At 31.7% G+C, this 18,830-nt stretch overlaps 1 pseudogene; it reads left to right on the top strand.

The window, feature by feature from the left end:
• The first annotated feature begins 4,066 nt into the window (after positions 1-4,066).
• LOC107001244 overlaps positions 4,067-18,830 on the top strand; it is a 15,189-nt pseudogene continuing 425 nt past the window's right edge.

Genomic DNA, 18,830 nt, shown 5'->3' on the forward strand with positions numbered 1-18,830 from the left:
ATTGTCCTTGAAGTATGAGAAATCACCACTAAAATTGATGAATTCAAACTGGGATTTGGACTAAGAGTGATCTGGATGCTTAATTCCTAAACCTATATCATAAAACAATGTAGTACAAAAGTATGTGTCAGTACTTTGAATGAACAGAGCATGTAGGATGTGTATATATATAAGCTAAACAAAGTAATATATTGTTTTGAAGAAAAATTAAACTAAACTGGATGGAACGACAAAGTACTAATAAAGAAGCTAACTGGATAAATTGTATAGTGATGTAAATGCTAAAAATATGTGAATGCAATAACAATCTGACTGTGGGAGGTTCGGTTAACCAACATAAACCATGTGAGCCCTTTTTATGGGTATAGGGTTGACTATGGTGTGGTCACTTTAAGGAATGCCCAACAAATAGGACTTATGAACCTATGTAGGCACGTAGTTTTGGGACATAAGGGTAATTGAACTCTAATCCAACTCAGTTCTAAGTCAATTCCCAGATGAATACGAGAAGGTTAAATGGAGTGAAATAATGAGTAACTCAAAGAACAAATATGCTAACTGAAAATGCAACATATATATACTGAAGATTCAGATTTCAAACTTTGAGGAAAGATTTAGTCTTATTTTCCTTGCATGTATAATTCGTGATTTTTTATAAATTTACACAACCTAGGGTTCTGGGTTCTATTGATGTGACTATACTTATTCATGAACAGATCTTCAAAATCTAGAAACCATAGTTTTGAAAAGTTTATGAGATATAAAAGAACTAACTTAATTTAAGGGACCTTATAAGTCAAAGAAACCAAAAAGTAAAATCGAACAAAAATGCTGATGAAAACTTACCGTAAATTCTTCGGATTTTGTGGCTGAACTTGAGGAAAACCTCTACTTGTTCTTGGGATAAATTATATCCTCTTTGTAAGGTTTTCTTTTCAAGTTGGATGATATTAGGAAAATGAGGGTCCTAGGTTATTTCTAACTCGATTATAAGGATTAGAGTGAGTAAAAAAAATGTAATTTAGCAGTAAAATAACATAGTTTAACTGCATAACTTATAGGGGAAAAGAAAAAAACTACTGTGACTTAAAAAGATTATAGTCCTCTTTCACAGGCCCATCATGGACTTTATGAAGCACCACGGGTCGTATGGGCAACCGTAGTTTCTCATAGAGTTTGGGGTGGTACAGGGTCATTTTTCAAACGCCACTTAACGGATCATGTGGGGTTTTACGGACATTCTAGTGGCCTGTGGTCCCTCACAAATCATTTGGTGGTTTTATTTGTTTTCAACGCCAACTTGGCTGCTCGTCTTGAGTTCCATGGACCTTGTAGTGTTCATGTTCCTCCATCTTGTTATTCAGTGTGAGACACAATGAAGGTGATGCGTCATGGTCTTATTCACGGCATATGCCCTGGTATGGGGTCCACCGTTTTCCTCTTGTTCAGTCTAAGGTGTTATAGTTTAGTTAAGTTTATTATGATATTTACATTACATTAGGGTGATATACTTTATTCTTTCTTTAATTCCATTTGTTATCGTTATCTTTGGGTTTTAGGTTTACTTGTCTTAGTGGGATAAAAAGAATGATATCAAACACATTTTTCAGTTCGTGACAATGTTTCCAACTATGTAGGAATGCATGTCGAATATTTCGTATTATCGTTTTTGTAATTCATGGTAGGGAGACATGAAATGACATCATATAGGTTATAACCTCATTTAATGAAGTTGTGATTTTCAATTGGCCTTGTTCATTATGCCTATGTGGTTGTTAATGAATGTTTGTATTTACCTGTTTGCTTGGGTACAACACTGGTAGACTAACAGTGAATGAATCGGATACCATATTGGTAAACTAATTATGTATGCTCAGGTATTATGTCGGCACACTAAAAGCCAGAGTTCGGTTTCGGTGAGAGTTTCAGGTATGTGATTTTTAGTTCATTGAGAGGACCCAATATTTTCATTGTGATCATGTGAGAGATGTACTTACACATTATTTGACCCAAGTGTCATTGATTCATGACACGACTCAGAGTCTATGTGGTTGATAATTGTCGTTATGTTATACATTGTTCTATGTTACTATATTGTATTGACTATTTATATCCATATATTTGTCTCTCCATGTGATCCCACTAGTACTCTATGGTTTGTGTACTGGTATCCATGTTCTTTTTCATGTTGAGTAAAAGACCTCTTTCGACGGTTATTTCAAGACCTCTGTTGAGAGATATCTAATTTCTAGTCCAAGCGTGAGCTCCATCTTTCAGGATTCCATGGATTCTTCTAAATCTTATTATCCATTTATGTAGGCATATGCTTATATGTTTTAGTTGATGTTCAGTTTGGAGGTTGCGTCTCAAGTTCAACTATTTAGAGTTTTGGTATGATGATTTTAAGTTATAGGGTAATTTTTGCATCACTATTGTTTGAATTATCTAATTTAGTTTATGTGGATTCAATTCTTTAGTAACTTAATGGTTTTCTATATTTTCTTGCCAAGAGTTGGTTTTATTTATACAGTGTTGGTTAGTCCGGGTTAGTCTTTAATTCTCCCACAAGGTTGATTAGTGTTGGTGCCACTCACGGCGGTTTGAGTCGTGAGAATATTATCCTCGTTAGGATGATATCATTTCATTTCAACATATTTACGAAATTAAATTGATTTATCCATCTAAAATTAAAAAACTACATTTAATATTTGCTACTAAAAATTATTTTATCATACATTATAAGAGGATAATAAATTAATACGACATGGTATGCCAACTAAGAAATCTATCGAGAGAAATAATTTGTTTCTAGGGAATAAAGCTATGGTTTGATGACTTAATAGGAAAAACAATTAAAAAAAATTTAGTGAAAAAAACATTCAAAAGGAAGATTACATGAATTTGCCTTTAATGCTACCAACCAAAAAAGTGTTCAAAGAAAAAAAAAGTAAAGACACTAAGTATATATATAGGTAGTTTCTTTTTACCCTAACTTTGACTTCTCCGCCTTTTGTGTTCATTCTATCATAACAAGATTCTTAATCCAGTTAATCGGCTACAGAAAAAGTTTGAGGTTTACACTTATGCCTTGTTAATTTCATTGATCTATCTGTGTATATATATATATATATATATCTTCTCTTATAAAATTATCTAGGATCTTTTTGTTTTTTATTTTTCTTTGATGTTATTAATATTCTCTTACAATTTTACGTATTCAAGTTCTAGGACATCTAGGGAGAACGAGAGAAGATCGATCATTTTGAGTTTGACCAAATTTTAAAAGAAATAATTATTGATATGGTGGGAATAAATTTTACTTATTATAGATCTAAAGGTAGTAGCCACTTTTAACAATTTTCTTGGACTGAGAAGTTTTTTAAATTGATTTTCTCCAAATTTCTTAATTTGGTTTAAAATAAATTCAAATTTAAGATAATTTTCTTGATCAATAATGTAATGAATCTTGAAAGATACATGATTACAATAGATCGAATTTCAATTTTTTTTATGGATCTAAGCTTTACATATTTTTCTCTCTTTTTACCTACAATATATTTTTATTTTAAGAATGAAAGTTCTAATAAAAGTGATTTTATCATATTAGGTTTTACCATTAAAAAAGAAATAATCCTTGTTATGGGTAAAAATTAATTTAAATTATTATAGATCTAGAGGTTGTGGGCGCCTTAAAAAAAATTCTTAAAAAAATGAATTTAAAAATTGATTTTCCCCCCAAAATTTATAATGTTTTTCAAAAGATAGTTTGATTAAGTCTATTTTTTAATCATACATCCAATGTACTTGGTAAATCGTTAGAGATTCATCACCACAACAGTAACTATTCTTGTTCTTGAATGTATAAATTGATGGACAAATATCTTTTATTTTGACTTTTTATGTGTATGTATTCTAGCACTTTGATTAAGTTCTTATGATATTAATTGACACATAAATATCATTACTAGCAAGCTTGATGTTTTTATATATATATATATTTAAAAAAGCTTTTCTATTTCCATCTTACAAAAGATCTTTTTACTTGGTTTTTATTTTCTACTAGGATATGAATAACCAGCACCAAATTTGTGTGGACAAAGATGCAATGTTTATGGATGATTTAGAGGTATGCTTTTGAAAAACATGTCTACTTATAAGGTGCTTAATTTTTTCTTATATGCAATATACAATCTTTTTTGATAGATACTTGAACAACTTTTTTATGATAATTGTGTTATGAAAGAAAAATAATGTTCTTCTCTAGATCTAAAATAATTTAATCATTTCATGACAACAATATATAAATACTCATACAAATTAAAAGAGGTTAAATATTTGATGTTAAGTTTTGTTGTTGATTATAGTGATTGATAGTGGTGGTAGTAGATGATGGTAGTTGTGGGGTATTGATTGTAATAGTTGGGAATGGTGAACAATGATGATGATGATTGATAAAGATGGAGTATGCAGTGAATAAATTGAATTGATGAACTATAATATTTCAGAAACCTTTGAATAGACATGTTAATTATATGAGATTTTGTTATCTAATCATTTATAACTATCAAGACTCAATAGATGGTTGCATAAAAAAAAATTAGTTAATGACTTAGGTTCAAACCAAAAAACATAGAGATTTAATAGTTTATATATGAATGATTAATGTTATATCTTTATTAATGCAAACATATGAGACATAAAAATTAATACTTGCTAGTAGCTACACACATGTACATATTTTTCTGTGTAGTGCAATATCATTAGTTAAATATGCATTATGTCAAAAATGATAAGTCTTCATAGACAACCTTTTTCTTATATATTTAATGCCTCGATTTTCCATAGTCTCAAGCTATGACATGACCAAACTATCTCAAATGATAACAACCATCGATGATCTAGTTACATAATATATGCTATTGATGAATACACATTTTTAAGGCTTTTTATTTATTTATTTTTGTATCACTTTGATCACGTTCTTAAAATATTACTTGAAACATAGTAAGCGAATAGTTCATATCTTTTTTTAAAACCTTCTTCATCACATCATACATGTTTTAAATTTACAAAAGTTTTAACTAACTTTTTCATATTTGCAACATGGATATGGCTAAGCAGGAAAAAGTTGGTGGTCCAGATGCGACATTGATGGAACTTCCCATGTCTTTACTTGAATCTCAAGAAACAAAAGCTAATGTTGTTGAGGTAAGCCTTAGAAATCCAATTACAAGGTGTTAGTTTTCGTCCTTTTCATATATGCACAAATTATTTTGTTGGAATCACTAAATAAGGTAACCCTTTTCCTTGGGATTACTAGGTAGATAAGGAATTGTAGTCAAAGCAGGAGACGAGCTATATGTTCCAATAGGATGAAACTATTTATCACGAATTTAGTAATCTTAAGACTTGCATGACCACGACCATCATGTATCTTCTTAAAAAGTGCATAAGATTGATCAATATTCATTTTTTTATTTTATATATTAGGTATTCTATCTCTTAGATTATCTTCTTAAATGTTACTTGATATATCCACACAAACGTGTAGCAAGTGAGCAATTTTTATCTCTTTTAGAAAACCATGCATTATTTCACTCAATTTTTTGTTTTACTAAATATCTAACTAATTTTTTCTTATTCTCTTTTAGAACATGGATAAGCAACGAAAAGATGGTGATGATAAGGATGCAATATTAATGGAAGTTCCCACATATTTTATGACACATGATGAATCAATAGCCGATGTTTTAGAGGTAAGCTTTTTAAGAGTTTCTCCAATTATAAAGTTTTAGTTTATTTTCTTACAAGTCATTTACAAAAATATTTTGATGGATTCTTGAGTAACTTTTAATGCGAATTGTGTGATAAAATAAAGAACAACATTCTTCTCTATATCTAAAACATATGAGTTGTATTCCAACAACATTATAAAAACATGTCATACATCTAATAATAATTTAAATATGTACTCTTTCCATTTCAATTTATATGATTTAGTTTCAGTAAAAACAATTATGGAAAGGCTTTGATATTTAGGTTCCAAAATCATCCTTAAAAACATGAAGTTTTATACATAATAGTAAGTTTATGAATATTTTGCCAAATAAGCTAAAACCAACATGGTAAATGGTAAATAGTCGAACTAAACATTTTCAAATTAAGGACATATGTTATATTTTAAAATTGATTTAACAAAGTTTTCCATATAAAATGCAACACATGGAAAATTGATTCTTTGATGCTTAATTTTTGTTTTTAGATTTAGATCATGACCAACGACACTAGCCTACAGTCTGAGTGTCTACGAATTGAAGCTATTATAGTAACCCAACAAGGGTTAGGGTCGTGTCCCAAGGGAGTAGTAGTGAAAGTAGTAGCTACTTAGAATTCCGTTCTATATAGTGATAGTTTAAGACATTTTCAAATATTAACACAATTAATTTGTGACACCAGCTTCTCAATTATTGAAAGGGGTTTTGTCACAAGTAGTAGAATAGAAAAAATATAAAGGAAATCAAGCATGGTAGCTAATTTTGGCAGGACAATGTTAACTAGGCTAAGCTTTAGGTGAATGCAAGTTCCTTCTTGAGAAACTTACCCCATTTTAAAATGGTTTCCTCTCGGACACTCTCTCGTCTAAACTATCTAGCCTACACCTTATCCAAACTCACTCTTTCAATAAGGGTGCTTGGGTATGGGACTAGGGCTCACCCTCTCGAGCATATCGACCCACTCCTTTGGAGATCAATCTAGTGGTCTTAGTTTCACGACTTCTTCCTCGAGAAAGACAAAAGTCATTGGTTAGTTTGTTTTTGAAACTATAAACCCATAATTGCTAAATCACACACCAAGAATAGGGGGTTATTAGCCACATATCAAGTAATAATGAAATATGCTAAAAATGATAATGAAATCAAGTGGGTATTAGAGATTACACCTTAAACGTAGCAAATGTAGGTAAATGGAGAATACCCACTTTCAAAATTAGAAGATGAACTTTTTTCGGCAAGCTTCTACAAATCCCTCTCCAAATTTAGAGAGAACTTATGAAAAAATTTTCTAAAATAAAATATCAGGTTTAAAAATTGTTTTACCCTCTAATATACTATATCTAAATAATAAGAGAGGTCAATATTTATAGACTTCAGAATTGTACTGGAAAATCTTTTCGGAGCAATTAGTCATTATTCGCTTAATCTCCCTCTTTTGAGCCCATCGCCATTTGCACGATGCCTTCTTTATCTATGTGTTCTGGATCGATCGGCGGTAATATTCTGCTTCGTGGAACTGATCGGCGAAGATTCGGCTGCTTCTTTTTGTCACCTTTTGATCCATTTCCTTCAGGGCTCACTTGCTAGGACAGAAGGAAAAAACTTTTCTATTTGGCAGATCGCCAAGTGTGCTTGGCGATGCACACCTTTGTATCATCAGCTCTTGTTGTCCGTTTTGTTTCCTTTTTACGCCTAAGTGTCCATGCTCCTACCAAATCCACAAATACCTTAATCTTAGGAGTTTTTATTTTATATTGAGATAAAATAAATAATCAAGGACCTTATATGAATTAAATAAGGCCATAGATAAGTCCAATTTCAGGACTCATGAACACCCCCAACTTAATATTTAACTTGTCCTGAGATAAAATTAAGTTCATCCATTTAAGTAAGATGTCTCAAATAGTGCTACACAAGACTCAATCTTTAATACGCACAACAAGACTCAAATTACTATGCATACCTCAGTTGTATATTCAAAGATTCAAGTGGTGACACACCATTACCAAAGATTCTTGAGATCACAATACTGTCTACTAATGAAAGTTCATGCTCAACCAAAGCATCTACATGCCCTTACAGAAAGAATGATTCTATTTTCATACATGTAGATTTATTAACTTAAGGTCATGAATCTGATGCAACACTCACACTCACAAAGAGGGGGCACAATGCATGTTTTCACCCATAGGTTTGCCTTTATTTTCCAATTGACTTTTGTTTCGTTCACTCAAGATAAAAATTATTTTTCTAAGAAATTTAATGGGGGCTGAGTACAAAGGTATGGTCATTTAGGCTTGGTGAATTTTTTCTCAATGAGATGTGAATTTTTCAACACATCTCCTTTCTTAATTGATAAATCCTTAGTCAAGTGCCTTTAAGTCATTGTTTCATTCTTCTCCATGGATTGCTTGTAAATTTGATTTATTTTTGTGCTTTTATTCCACAACCTTCTTATTCATTCTTCTCTTTTTGTTTCCTTTTTTCATGTATGAAGGGTTTCCATTTCTACGCAATTCCATGGGTTTGTGAGACTTTTCCTGCACTTCTTGACTTCTCCTTTCCCTTCTTACCACACCCCCAACTTAGGCTTTGGCCTATGTTGGCTATTCACTTATATCACATATCAAGTGGATTATACGTGATGGACACCATAAGGTCTTGGTTTCATAAATTTTTTCCAAAGAAGAGGTAAGTCTCAAAGGGTGTTCAACTGAGTTTCACGCGCTCACAGTGTATGCCACAGAAGAGGGATATGTCAAAATTGGCTTAGACTCTTTGATTATAACCTAAGATCATCTCAAGAGGACACCTTTCTAAATCAATCAGATTAACTAATTGTGCAAATTCTATGTTTATTCTTCCATGGTTCAAAGTAAGCTCATCACACAAGACATTGACATTTAGGTAAAATAAGACAACACACTTTTGCTGGTGTACAATGACGTTGCAAAAGAATCAATTCAATAATTGGTTAATGATTGCGAGATGCTAAGAGTTCACATATTGGCTATGTAACTTCATTCATTTTTGTGGTACCCGCACATTCACTTTTGTGGTACCCGCACATTCATATTTGTTCGATTGAGAGCACCTTTTAAGTTATCGGTATGATTTAAACCAAGACTTAAATTTTTACAAGAACAACCACTTTCATCACAAGAGGGGGCAAAATTTTCGAAAGTGAACTTTTTGGAAGGGTCAAAATTATTTTGAAATTAGGACCCCAAAAACCGAGCCATAAGCTCAACAATCCACAAAAATAAGATTTTAAAACATAATTTGAAAAAGACAACCCATCTCAAAACATGCAAACATTCAGCTTAACAAAACAAGGTGGGCCTCACCCTACCACAATAAAAAGTATTTGTCCTCAAGTGCAGTTCATATGATATACAGAAGTTAATGCAAAGTTATATAGAAGAGATTTAGGAAAGAAATCCTGTTCAAGTTGTTTTTCCGTGTGTTGGTGTGTTCCCCCCTATTGAAGATAGAAGGGTGTTTACTCCTGATAGAAACTAGTACTGCTGCCCCCATCAAGATTTGTTCTATCTCATTGGTTCCTTGTCAGCAGTATCAGGTGTATCCTTAGGGATGTAGCTTTTTGTCAGAGTACATCTTCATGTTTAGTCACTCGCTGAGACATAAGAATGGACTTCACCTACTCTACTTACATTTTCATTATCGTGATCCCATCCTTTTATGTTGCATCTTATCAGTGGTTCTTTGGTTACGTTCGCACACACCCATTCTTGCCTGAAGTTCATGAATAGTTGTTTTTAGTGGTAAAACAACAGTAGTCAGAGAAATCTCGATCATTCCTACAATAGAGGTTTCTAGGGCAACTATTCGATGATACGCAGTCTGATCAAGTTCTACTATTCTGTAAAGCATAACTTGTGTGACGTAAACCTGACGTGCGATGATAGCGGTAAGGTTATTTCTAATCATAGTAGGAAATGTCCATGTTGTATTAGTTGGATGGGCTTTTGAAAATGTTCCCTTTAACCTGTTCTCTTACAGATCCTTAAGGTATTCTGCTTTAATTCTTCTAATGTCGGTGAATGATGTAGGAGTGATTAACATATTCCTTTGAGCTTCTTTAGTTACTTGAGATGTTTTCACAATTTAGTGATCAGTTTCGGGAAAGAAAGTGATGTTTTGCATCATTTTAAGATCGTGAGGATCTCAAAATTTTTGATCTCCCCCAAATTTAATGGAATTCTGTCAATAAAGCATCCTAGGCATGCGACCCTTGCAGGCTGTTTGATAGATTCATTTTCTAAAGGCATGATAGAGCTACTGATAAAACCAAAACCAATATCGAGCTACTACATTTAGTATTTTCTTTTCAATTGTTGTGCAAGCCCTTAATCAGTTTAGGGTATCATATGAAATTAGGGGAGCTAACCAATCTTTCATGTTATCTAGTGATATTGCTTTGGATAGGTGTTTGCATGCTTCCTCTATGTGTTTAGGACGACCTAAGATAAGATTCATACTGTCGGGATCATACTGGATAGCCGTCCCCTGTACTAATACAAAATTGATTGTCTTAACTATTGCTACATGTTTCATTCCCAATTGCATCAGAGATTTATATGATGTGTAACACTCCCGAACCAGACTTGGAATGTATGAGCCACGCGGCTTAGTGAAAACCTGGAAGTGATGACACCTCTGTGTGCTCATAATTTCAGGATATATATTAATCACCCCATCTTTGGATAAGAGTTTTTCTTCAAGAATAATTCTGAACCCAACATCCCTTGACCTATTTAATGATTATGGTTGGGGAATCGGGATATCTTTGCCATTACTACTTGAAGTAAGTATCTTCATTTAGCCTCTTTCTGTGCATATCCGTGTATTCTATGTATCCCCAGTTGCTTTTCCTTAAGGAGGTGTTATTTTTTCTATAACTTTAGATCTGGCTATACCTGCAATCATAATAAGATTCAGATGTTGTTAGTAGGATTCAACCCGGGTTTGGTTGATATGTAAACAAAATCTGTTAGGGAAACTATATATAATACTCAGCGACTCAAACTCTCTATGCCGACTGTGAAACACATTCTATGTGCAGATTGGGGCCATTTAAGACTCAGTCAGTATTAATGACAACCGAGTGTCCCGGTGGGCCATATCTTGTTCGCCAGACTAGCTGATGCTCTATTTGTAATTCTAGTTTCAAAAAATCGACCTCGTAACCCTTCAAGGAGAATTTACAAAATTCTTTACTCAACCGCTAGTTGTGTCCACATAACTGTCGCCTAGGGTATTCAAATTTCTATCGTTCCCATATAAAGAAGTTTAGCATACCTTACTTGGGAAAAACATATCTCCAGATATAAAATATCATAATTGAAGGAGGTTAATGAAGAACAAATCTTTGCTACTGATCTGATGAAAATTTAGGCAATAAGCGGAAGATAGATCTAGATTCAAGCAATAATAACTCAACTTCAAATACTTATGAGATACCACAGTTTTGTAAAGACTAAAATCCAGAATGGGAGTAATTTAAAAATTGTGGAGAATTAAAGGCAGCGATTTATACAACATTTTCATATCTCGTTCCATTGGTGACGTAAGTTGAATCTCTGCTCAGCTACTTGGCGATACACCAAGCGATTTTCTTTTTTCGCTGAGTCGTACAGAACCTCCAGCTTATTTGAAGAGTTAAAAGCCGACATTATCTCAATAAACAATCAAGTTGGCTCTTCGCCAACATAATTTGTGTGCCTCAAACCGTTTCCTTCATAATCCCTCCACTCATGAATCTACAAAATCAAAACACCCTTAATTTAAATAAGATATTTAAAATACTTAAAGGGTTTTGGGTTGCCTTCCAAACAGCGCCTTAGTTAACGTTATGGCACGACACCAGTCAACCTTTATTCTTCTTCTTCGAGTCCACCCATGGTGTAGTTAGGCGGGCCTCTCGCGAATGGTGGATGAGGATATTGGTATCAACTCAATAATTTGATCATCTTGATGTTGAATGATTATAGTTTTTGGGTTGTTGTGTCATACTACATTTCTATGTTATTTTTGAGCTCCTTCACCATTTTATCTTGTGCTTCTATCTCTTTCAGTCGCTTGGATAGATTGTCTACTTAAGCTACAAGTGAATCCTACTCGTAGTTTTCTTCATTTACTTCATAAGTTATAGCTATATTATCAAGGTTTTGGGCTACTACTTCATAGGGGTGAAGGAGTATACCGCCCGATAAGCGTAGATCGATGATACTTCTAGTTTCGGTCCTAATACCTTTGTACAAGCATTCTAGTAAAGCCTTGTTGGTCATCCCCTGAAATGGGCATGGTTCTAATACTTTTTGAAATTACAACCACATTTCCTCAAGAGTCTAATCCTCTATATGCTTAAAGGTATGAGGTATTCCCTGAGGTTTAACACATTCAAGAGGGATTGTCTGTGTGAAGTCTGCAGTTGTTTTCCATTCTTGTTACTCTGCATAAATACACAATCACACAAAACATTGAACCACAAAATTAAAAAAATTAGTAAAAGCTATGTTACAAAGAACTAAAAACTATAAGTAACTACATTTTTACGTAACAACACTCCCTGGCAGTGGCTCCATTTTTATTCTTTGATGCTTTGTTTTTACTTTTAGTTTTAGCTCGTGATCAATGACACTAGTGTATAGTCTAAGTGTCTGCGAATCGAAGCTAGTATAGCAACCCAACCAAGGGTTGGGGTCGTGTCCCATGGAGTGGTAGTGAAAGTAGTAACTACTTAGAGTTTCGTTCTAAATAGTGATAAATTAGGACATTTTCGAATAGAAAAACAAACAAATTTAATTTGTGACACCAATGTGTCAAATATTGATAAGGGGTTTTGTCACAAGTAATAGAATAGCAAACAATAAAAAGGAAAATAAAATATGAAAGAGAGTTCTTGGGTGTGATCGCTATCTGTGAAGATAAAAGTGGTGGGCGTATGCTTTAGGTAGCTAATTTCGCAAGGCAATGGTGAGTAGCCTATGCTTTAGGTGAAAGGAAGTTCCTTCTGAGGAAATTTACCCCATATCAAATGGGTTTCTCTCAGACCCACTCGTCTAAACTATCCATCGTACGCCTTATGTGCACTCACTCTTTCGACGGAAGTGCTTGAATATGGGACTAGGGCTCACCCTCTCTCACTGAACCACATGTCAACCCACTACTTTGGAGATCAGTCTAGTGGTCTTAGTTTCACGACCTCTCTGTCGAGTAAGACGAAAACACCTGGGAAGTTTTGTATTTATAAATACAAACCTATTAGGTTAAACCACAACCACTAGGTGAAATCACCATTAAAATGCAATCTAAGCTACAATCTAGCAGGACCCAACAAGTTAATCAACCCATAATTTCTAAATGACACCCCTAAAATGAGGTTTTGAGCCAGACATCAAGCAATAAGAAAATATACTTAAAATGATAAAGATATCAAGTGGATACAATACATTTAATATTAAAAGTAGAAAAAAAGGTAAATGAAGAAGACCCACTTCAAAAATGGGAAGAAGAACTTCTTTCTTCAAGCTTCCACAAAACCCTCTTCAAACTTGAGAGAAAACGTAAGAACAAAGTTTCTAAAATAAAATATCAAGTGTAAAATTGATTTACTCTCTAATTTTATTTATCATAATTAAAGCGTTCAATATTTATAGACTTCAAAATTTTGCTGGCGAATCTTTTCAGCGTAGTTAGTCGTGATTCGTGGAACGATTCAGTGAATCGCCCTTCGTTCAGTTCTTCACCGGTTGCATGATGCCTTCCTTGTCCTTGTGTTCTTGATCGGTGGGCGATAATATTCTATTTCGCCGAACTGATCAGCGATGCCCCAATTCATGGCTCACTTGCTCTAACATAAGGCGAAACTTTGCTATTCGACGAATCACCAAGTGTGCTTGGTGATGCGCACCTTTGCATCTTCAACTCTTTTTCTCCATTTTTCTTTCATTTTGCGCTTAAGTGTCCATAAGTGAAACATAGGTGTTTTATAAGATATCGAGATAAAATAAACAATCGAGGATACTATTTGTATTAAAATAAGACCCTAGATGAGTCTAATTTGAGGACTCGTCAAGTATATGACTAATAATATTTTAAATAATACTTTTAAAGGTTATTTAATAAGCCTAAGTTCTATTTTACAATTATGTCATTTCTTAGTTAAGCCCTAAATTCATGTAAACAATGATAAGTTTTCAAGATAATTTTAATCCATATAACATTATTTATTTTATTGAGAATATAGAGGACTAACTAGCAATCAACACAAACAAATTACAGGGAACAAAAAAATAATATAAGGATTTAATGAAGTTCAACGAGGCCTAGTCCTCTAAGAAGAAAGCAAGGGAGTTCTCCACTATGAAATAAAAGAAGAAGTATTTTCCTTACAATTTTCTCAAGCCATTAGGACTACATTGTGTCATGTACCATGCTTTTATAATCCCCAACTATATCTCTATATATAAATTTCAGTTGTCCAAGACCTATAAGGAAAAAGTTCTCCAAATCCAAGTAGGAAAATATATTAAGTTCCAAATCTATTTGGTCAAAAGGTTTTCTAAACCAAAAGGGATTATGAGTATTCTAAAATATACCAAAAAAATTCATAACACAATGAACATTTATTATAGAATTGATGCCTATGATGCGTGATAAATATGTTTTTTTTTCAAATTCAAACCGTAGATTACTTAGAAAATTAGTATGGTATGACCATGGTACAAAACCCGTGTGGTTATGAAGGAAATAAAACGTATATCTTTAATTAAACTCACCAAATATGGAAATCTTTTGAATTCTTTATATTCATACAATAAATAATAGATTAATTGACAACCATGTGAGATGAAGTGATAATATGAAATCAAGTTCAAGCTTTGTCTCTACCTGCAATTTGGTTTTTTAAATTGTATTTTTTGCATATAATATAATACTCCCATAAGTTATGAAAACTATCAAATGTATCCCAATTTTTTATTTTTACAATCATACCAAGTAAAACAAACTTCCGGACAAAACTTAAAACAACAATACAATATAAAAAAGTTATTTTAAAAAAATACAATATTTATTGTTCAAAGTTTATTTTGTTCAATGAAAAGGTAATTTTAAAAATGGGTTGTAGTTAACTTTAATTTCGTTACTCTTTAATAAAATTGACCGTGGTTAATATAATTAGTAAATATATCATCATGTTCACTTTTTGTATATATTTCATTAGTCCTTCCGTATCCTTGAAAAAAATTCTTTAGTTGTATCATTATTTTTTATATATGAAATATAAATTTGTGGGTCAATATTTGTATTCGAAAAATCGGATATCCTAATATGAAATTCTCAAATCATGTTTTTTGGAGAATTTGAGATTTCATCTCATATTTTTAAATCACGGGATGAAATCACTTATCCAATTTTCATCTAAATGCCTACTAACTAAACATGGTAAATTTGATGAAAATTGAACAAACATTGGATTAACATAGAGCACTTGACTTACTATTATTACTCTCCTAAAACTACGTTATAAATAAATATAGTAAAATATAAATTAGTTTGTGTGACCATTGGAAGTATAATTTCTTTACAAGAATAGAAAGTAAAAACAAAATTAATGTGAAGATGCTAGAAAAGTTTCTAAGAAGTTTGAGTTTCTCATGAAAATCATTGCCCTTGTATTTGAAATCATAAGACTTATGGAAAAAAAGTATTTCTTTATCTTTGATATTCTATTACAACTTTGATTAATTTCATATTTTCTACTAGAGAATGGACAGGCACCATGAAATTGATCGCAGAAATGCAATAATGGCTATCCCCATATCTTCTATTGCACCACAAGGTGGTGTCTCATTCGTAAGCATTGAAAAATTTTCTCGATTATTTAACAAACTTATTATAAGGTGTTTAGTTTTTTTCAATTAATAGATGTATATAAATGTTTTGATCTATTCGGTGATAACTATTTAATTCATATTTTCTTCTAGAAAATGGATAAGCATCACAAAGTTGTTCGTATAGATGCAATAATGGCAGTTCCTCTATCTTCTATTGCACCACAAACTGGTTTCTCATTGGTAAGCTTTAAAAAAATCCTTTACTCTTTAATATACTTATTATAAGGTATTTAATTTTTTTCTAGTAAGACATGTACACAAATCCTTTGATTTAATTGGTAATAAATTTTTAAATATTAGTTATCTTATGAAAGAATGACAAAAAAATCCTCCAGGTAAAAATCTAAGTCTCATAACAACAACGACAACATTTAACTATATCTCAATAAAGATTAAAATAAAAGAGGCGACGTGAACCCTCACTTCTGTATTTGAACTAAAGGAATTGGCCTATAGTGACATAAATAATAATAAAAGTAAAGTAGTAATTTAAATACATATAGATAATAGTACTACTAGTAGAAGTATTAGAAGTTCTCTAACTCATTTAATTTTTATGATTATATCTAAGACATCAAAGTTTGAATGGATAAATAAATGATAAATTGTTCATCAATCTTTGAATAAACATCTCTGTATTATGATTATCTAATAAGATTTGAATGCTAAAATATAAGCCTGTTTATAATTGTACATCTTTCGAGTTAACATTTTCCTTAGTAATAGAATCTTTTCAATTTAGTTTTCAACAAAAATATTAATTTATATAGAATAAAATTCTAATTTAGGATGAAACTTTCATATCACATAAAATTATTCATCGAATCTTAATAGATGCATAACCACAACCATCATTGATATATATATATATATATATATATATATATATATATATATAGTGATATAAAATTTGTGTATGTGTGCGTCTGTGTGTGTGCACCTACGTGTATATAAATTCCTAGCAAGCAAGAAATTTTGATTTTTTTAGAAAGTCTTCTCATCCATTACTCCACAAAATTTACCATTTTGCAAAATATCTAACTATTTTTTATGCTTTCAACTAGAATATGGATAAGCAGAACCAAGTTGATGGTGATGAGGATGCAACATTAATGGACGTTTCGATATCTTTTATTGCACTGGAAAAAGCAAGCATCGAATTTTCACAGGTTCTCTTTGAAAAAGTTTCTCTAATGATAAGTTGCTTGTTTTTTATTCTTTTAATGCATATACAACAATATTTTGAAGAATTCATAAACAAAAATTTAATGTTAATTTCTTTTTGAAAGAAGAAAATGTTCTTCTATAAAGTTAAAACATATGATCTGTATGACAACAATATTTAAATATGTCATGCCTATAATAATAATATAAACGACAAGAAACCTAGTGTAATTTGACGAAATGAGGTATGAAAAGAATAAAGTGTGCACAATCCTTATCAGCACCTTTGAGGTAAAGTACTTATTTTTGATAAACCCTTAGTTCCAAAAAGAAATTCTCCAAAGAAGTGTGTTTGTGTGTATATATATAATTTGTCTTTGTCTGTGCGTGTACATGTGTATGCGCACCCGTTTGTGTATGTAAATTCCTAGCAAGCGATCAATTTGTTTTTGAACTTCCTCTCAATTACTCCACACAGTTATTCATTTTTATAAATATCTAATTATTTCTTTCATACTTTTGAATATAATATGGATAAGCAGTACCAAGTTGATGGTGATGAGGATGCAACATTAATTGACGTTCCGATATCTTTTATTGCACTCAAAAAAGCTAACACAGATATTTTTCAGGTTCGCTTTGCAAAAGTTCCTCCAATTATAAGTTGTTTGTTTTTTTCCTTTTGATACATGTATGATAATCTTTTGATTAATGCATAAACAAAATTTTAATTTTATTTCTTTTTTATAAGAAGAAAATGTTCTTTTCAAAAGTTTAAAGATGTGATCTGTATCACAACAATATTTAAATACTTCATGTGAATAGTAATAGTAATAATAATAATAATAATAATAATAATAATAATAATAATAATAATAATAATAATAAACAACCAACCTAGTGTAATAATACAAAATGGGATATGCAAAGAATAAAATGCACTCAAACCTTATCATTACCTTTGAGGTAGAGTTGTTGTTTCTGATAAACCCTTAGCACAACCAAAAAATAGTCCAAAGAAGTGTGTGTATGTTGTGTATATGCATATAAAATACTTATATAGGTCGCCTAGTAAGAGAATTCTACTGTTTCATTCAAAATTTACTGTACAAACAGGTCAAAAACAATTATAACTAGGTGTGAGCTATCCTTTTAGATAGAAGTAGAAGAAACACACTTCATCGTATTGTGTTGATCTTTTAGAATATCAAATATTGATGCTCCAATATCTTATGTACCACTTGATCACAAAATGTTGATACTCCCCACTTTGTATAGATAATTACCTTTTGAGAATTGATATTGGAAAATTTTGAATTCTATGCATGTTGTTTTGGTGGCAGAATGAGATTGTACCAAAAAATATGCACTACATGCATACTCATACATTTGAACAAAGAAGGCAAAATTGGATCATCAATAATATTTCTCGTCCAAGTGGCTTAATAATAGATTATGTAAGTTTCCTTTTGAATAATCTGCATGTTTCCCTACCAACAAAAATGATAATGTATATTTTCTTTGATGAGTTTGTGATAAGAATTTATTAATTATTGATATATAGGTCTACCTTCATTTGGAGACAAAAAAAAAAGTTTCGATCTTTGATAGAAGTGTATAAATTTGTTGTATATGGGGAAGTTCCTGAAATAGCAAAGAAGTCAAGAGAAAATGAAGAAACATTTCAGGTTAGCTCAAAATTATTATATTAGAATACATAATGTGATTGACTCTTTTCTACACTATCATCAATAATTTAATTTGCAGGCGACACCAAGGCGTAAACAACTTGTGCGCGGTAAAAAATTGATAAAAAACTATGTAGTTGGAACATGTACTAAATCTTATGATGGGGTATACGTTAAGAATCGGGGAGAAATTAAGTACTTATCTCAACGTGACATCCCTTCAAACATTGGTAAGCTAGTTACTATATATATATATATATATATATATATATATACATATA

This window comes from Solanum pennellii, chromosome 1, assembly GCF_001406875.1.
Source record: "Solanum pennellii chromosome 1, SPENNV200".
Classification (NCBI taxonomy): domain Eukaryota; kingdom Viridiplantae; phylum Streptophyta; class Magnoliopsida; order Solanales; family Solanaceae; genus Solanum; species Solanum pennellii.